The sequence below is a fragment of the Rosa chinensis genome, chromosome 6 (assembly GCF_002994745.2).
Source record: "Rosa chinensis cultivar Old Blush chromosome 6, RchiOBHm-V2, whole genome shotgun sequence".
NCBI classification, from domain to species: domain Eukaryota; kingdom Viridiplantae; phylum Streptophyta; class Magnoliopsida; order Rosales; family Rosaceae; genus Rosa; species Rosa chinensis.
In genome coordinates this window covers 22,919,845-22,925,844 of record NC_037093.1, presented here as the reverse complement: position 1 = coordinate 22,925,844, position 6,000 = coordinate 22,919,845, and positions in this window count along the sequence as shown.

Below are 6,000 nucleotides of genomic sequence, written 5' to 3'. Positions count from 1 at the left end.
CCCTCTCATGCCTCCTGGGTAGCCCCGAGCTTCCCTCTCACGCCTTCGCGGTACCCCTGAGCTACCCGCTCATGCCTTCCCGGCAACCCCAAGCTTCCGCTCACCCCCGAGCTTTTATGCGCATGCCTTCCCGGTAACCCTCGAGCTTTCTGCTCATGCCTTCCCAGCAACCTCCGAGCTTTCGCTCACGCCTTCCCGTCACCCCCAAGCTTCCATGCTCTTGCCTCCCGGCATTCCCAAGTGTTATACTCACATCCCCCCGACATAATACAGATTAATGGAACATTGAATTCTTCTACCATCTGTCCTTTGCAACAAATTGAATTCTTTTCGCGTTCCATTAATACGAGCTAAAACCAAACAAACACAAGCGTTCACATATTCATCGTTCACGAATTACAAATGCTTGCCTTCATGGCTTTCATGCAACTTAAACCGAGTGTAACCTCGTCAACTCGACCTCGTTCATTTTTCTTACGCGCATCACACATTTCGCATATGCAATTCATATGTTCACACAACCACATAACCGCGAGTTTATACGTCGTAATCGATCATACTCGGCGCCATTCGCATGTATACATCAACATGTATCATGCACCTCGTACATTCGTACATGCCAACGCATATCAATGCAACTCACATTTGTTGCCCAATACGACAAAGCATTCTACATATGCGCGTTTTTTGTCTCATTATGCAGGTTAGACGAGTCCCTTCTTGCTTAAGGAGTTCGGGGACTTGTAGGGGCTTTGTGCCGCCCAATTACTTATGCTTGATGACTTCATGATTATAACTCCCCAACAAAGAAGCTCCTCTTACTTGGGGACTTCGGGGACTTGTAGATACCTCTCACTATGCATGGAGATTTTGCTACATCACCAAGCATAAGTAACACCCTCTTTGGGATACCCATAAGTCATGGTGAGGCCCAACCGAGACATGCCTCCCATAGCCCTATGTTCAAGCTACGCTATTGTGACCCCGGAAAAATGTGTCGAGCTTTGCGACGATCGTGCGATAAATTATTCAACGATCTCGTTAAACTGGTGATGCTCGAGAAAATTTACGGAGAATTATTAGGATACCCGAGCTATTTATAGTGGCTGTCCGAAGTTTTGGGATTTTGGAAATTAATTTCAGAAATTAATTACAGAAACAGAAAACTGGTGGAGCAAATCCTAGCCATCCACCGTCTCCACCGCTTGATCCTAGCCTTCCATCGTTAATTGGACACATCTATATAAGTTGTGGACGGTGGGAAGAGACATGAACACTCAAGAGAGAGAGAGAGAACACGGAGCTCTCTGAACCGAGACGCAGCGCTACCCGACAACGTGACCCGGCCACTGATCGCTGATGGACTACCACCGTCTGCTTCATCTCCGCGTCGCCTACCTCCCTACATCCTCAGATCGCCCATGCACTGACGGTGAACAGAGCAGTAACGACGGGAAGCCCTGAGCTTTCTCCGGCCACCTCTGCAACTTCCGGCGACCGATTAAGCTACACTTGGTACGGGAACTCAGCTTCTCGTCATGCTAAACACCCCAGTATGATTAGTTTTCTAATTCAAACAACTTTCTCATCTTTGTTTCTGGGTTGCTTCAGCCTCAGTCGCGGTTCCTCGACGCCGGCAGGTTTCCGAGCTCTTCCCGGCTTCATTTTGGCTAGGTTGCATCTATAGGAGGAATCTAGCCACAATTGGAGCAGAAAGCCACGAACTTGATGGGTTGCAGACGTCTAACTCCATTACAGGTTGAGCTTCTAATTAGGTAGGACGGAGTTGATCAACTTGGCGTCGACTAGGTTATCTTCGGCAATTGTGTTCTTCGTCATCGAGGTTTCGTCTGCAAATTCTACCCCAGAAGGTAAAAATTGAGGCTCTGTACTTCTGGGCACTCTTGATAGATTTGTTGAACTGTAGTGTTTGGTTGAAATCAGAATATCATAGGTACGAGCTTGATAGTGGGTTGTGTTGAATGGATTGTTTGCCTTGAGTTGACTGACTTGTGATCATCAAGTTTGATATTTTGATAGTACTATTTTGGCTGTTGGTTGTTCGGTGTTTTTGATGACTTGTTTAAGACTAGTTTTGGTATTAGTGTTGAATTGAGATTATGTCGTGGAAGTGGCCTAAAGTAATATATAGGTGTCCAGAGTAAATTAGATACACCCATATTGAGTTGAAAATATGTTGGGAAAATATTGGGTGTCCTTAGTAATTCCGTTGAATTATTATGTGACACAAATGTTAAGTAAAGAAAAGAAATTAACTATTTGTATATATTGGGTGGCCTTAGTAATCGGGTACACTCAATATATGTTTGGTCAATATTGGTTAAACGTGGTCAAAATAGTCAATCCTGGTCAAACCAAGAAAGGTTGGTCAAAACCGGAAAAGTTGGTTTGGACGATTCATTAATCGTCGAGATTTCCTATAATTGTTCAAAAAGTATTAATTATCTAAATGTCGGAATCTAAGACTCCAGTTACTCGAGGACTCCAGTTACCCGAGGAACAGAAGGTTCGCAACTCTCGGAGTACGTGAGAGAAAGCATCAGAATCTAGGTAGGGATTCAGGACTCTTCTCGGTTGATGATTTTTGTATGTATTTTTTATTTAGTTAGTATGGTTTGGTTATGTTCAAATGCAATGCATACAAACCAAACCATGTGAGAAATGTGATGGCTTGAGAGCGAAGGGTGGCTCTGACTTCCTTGGGTTCGATCCCCAAAACCTCCGGAGGGTTAGTTACGCCGGTCATTCGGGTATTCCGATCGTAAGGACGGGCCCGGTACGTGTGCGTAGCTAGGTAGCGGACGCTCTAACTACGCTTACCTGGTGATAAAGTAAATTGAGGTAAGGTCGTGTAGTGGGTCTATGGGACCGGCCATCTGGTAAGATTCAGCGCACATATTCAATTTCGTATCATGCATCGATTTTCGAGTCAAAAAGCATTCTTATAAAGTTTGTCGTTCTTTTAAATATTTGGTTTAAGCAAGTTTTCATACTGGAGCGCTCCAACTACTTATCTATTGATTTTCAAACCTAGTCGAGTTAGAGTCCCTGTTGAGCAGCTAGGACGAAATCTCACCCCTACTACAGTATGGATGCAGGTACTGTGCACTGGTGACGGGACAGTAGCGGACAGAGCTGGGTGTGCTGAACAAGTTCTGTAAATCATTGTTTGGTTTCCGTTCTAAATTCTACTTCGCGATTTTCGTGTTTCTGGACTTGTTGAAATCTAGTCTCGTGTCAACTTTAGTTGAATTCTTTTCATTGGGATTCGTACCTCATGCTAGTTTTTATCCAAGTTCTGGACGAATGAAATAGGTTTTCACAACTCAAGTTTTTCACCTCAAAAATATTTGTAGCTTCCGCTATGTTCATACAAAAAGTTTTCAAGCAAAATTGCCTAGCGGTTTTCTAAGATATAAATCAAGCATTCGGTTTGTGTTTTAGAGACTCGCGGCGCTGTGACGTGCTTAAGCTGGTGAGGTGCAGCTGGGGGCGTTACAGCTACGGTATCCGGAAGTGGCAAATATGTCACCGGGAAGCCACCTTCCCGGCCTTGCCAACATGCCCTCACAACTAGGCTTTCTAGACTAGAATAGTGATTTCTACATCCCACATCTAAGAAAATGTAAAGGAGATGGCTTCCTTCACCTATAAAAGGAATGCCTCCTCCCACAACTTAAGACATCTCATTACACACTTTGTAATCCCCTTGGGCCGCAAGGCCCAAACACACATAGTACAATATTCAAGTGGACGTAGTCTCCCTCTAAGGTGGAGACGAACCACTATACTTCTCATCTCTCTCTCTCTCTCTCTGTCTCTCTAAAGCTAACTAGAGACCCCTCGGATCTCTAACATTAACACGTAGAATGCATAAAAGGAAAAATGACTAACTCTAGGAAGAAAAATTCCACCAGAAGTTTAGGGCTCTTAGAATTAATTCACACTGACATTTGTGGCCCATTTAAACATAAAACGATTTGTGGAAATTCTTACTTCATCACCTTTATCGATGATTTTTCTAGGTTTTGTCATATATACCTAATTTCTGAAAAATCCAAGCTGTCGAAACCTTTAACGTCTTTCATGTAGAAGTGGAAAAACAATTAGGAAAGCAAATAAAAGTGGTCAGGTCTGATAGGGGAAGAGAATTCTACAGAAAATACACTGAGGCTGGACAGTGTAAGGGTCCATTTGCTTTATACCTTGAGCAGTATGGTATTAAAGCACAATATACTACATCAGGAACTCCAGAACAGAATGGTGTAGCAGAGAGGAAGAATAGGACTTTGTTGAACATGGTTAGAAGTATGATGTGTACTTCTGGATTGCCAAGATATCTTTGGGGTGAGGCTCTTAAAATAGCCAATTATCTTTGCAATAGAGCACCTAACAAAGCTGTGTCGAAGACACCTTTTGAGCTTTGGTATGGTAGAAAACCAAGCTTGCATCATGTTCATGTTTGGGGTTGTAAAGCTGAGGCTAAGATTTATAATCATCATGTTCAGAAACTTGATCCTAAACGATAAGTGCCTTTTCCATTGGGAATCCTGAGAAATCAAAGGGGTATAAATTTTATACTCCTCATCACTTCACCAGAATTATCGAAACAAATAAAGCAAAATTCTTAGATGAGGTATTCTACAACAGGGAACCTGAAAATTTAGAGTTTGAGTTTGATGAGATCACTGCTACAGAGAACACATACCCATTTAAAATTTTACCTTCTATTCCTGTAATGCCTACTCTACAATCTCCACAACTAGCTGTAGAAAATGTAGAGCCAATACTAGAAGCACCTGTAAACATACCACTTCAAGATAATGTTGTGCAACCACAGAATGATAATGTAGAGCAAAATCAGCCACTTAGGAGATCTGGTAGAGTGAGAAAATCCACCATTGACCCAAATGAGTATGTTGTGTATTTGCAAGAAACCAATTTTGATTGGGGGGAAGATGATGATCCTATTACTTTTAAACAAGCCACTAAGAGTAATTTTTCAAAAAAGTGGAAACAAGCTATGGAAGCTGAGATACAAAGTATGTATGACAATTCAGTTTGGGATTTAGTTGAACCTATTCCAGATCATAAACCAGTAGGATACAACTGGGTTTATAAAACTAAAAGACATGCAGATGGCAGTGTAGAGAGGTATAAAGCTATATTGGTGGCCAAAGGGTTTACACAGCAAGAAGGCATCGATTACACTAAAACTTTTTCTCTGCTGTCTACAAAGGGTTCTTTTAGGATGGTTATGGCTATGGTGGCTCATTTCGATATGGAATTACACCAAATGGACGTTAAAACAGCTTTCTTAAATGAGGAATTAGAAGAACCATATACATGAAACAACCTGAGGGATTTGTTAAACCTGGCAGCGAACACTTGGCCTTTAAGTTGAAGAAATCTATCTATGGACTGAAACAAGCGTCTAGGCAATGATATAAAAAGTTTGATGTTGTGGTTACTTCTTTCGGATTCACTGAGAATATTGTTCATGAATGTGTTTGTCTGAAAACAGTAGGCAACCATTTTATTTTTCGGATTTTATATGTGGATGATATATTGCTTGCTAGCAGTGATATAAATTTATTGAAATCAACTTAGTCTTTTCTATCTAAAAACTTTGATATGAAAGATCTTGGTAAGGCAACTTACGTACTGGGTATTGAAATCAAGAGAGACAGGAAAAGGTGTTTATTGGGTTTATCTTAGCAGAATTATATAAACAGAGTGTTCGCTAGGTTTGATATGCAAAAGTGTGCACCTGGAGAGGTATCTATTTCTAAAGGAGATAGATTAAGCAAGAAGCATTCTCCTAGGAATGAACTTGAGAAGGAAGATATGCAAAACAGACCCTATGCTAAGCTTGTTGGAGTTTGATGTATGTCAAGTTTCTACTAGACCGGATTTAGCATATGTAGTAGGACTGTTATCTAGATTTCAATCAAACCCTGGTTATGAGCATTGGGTTGC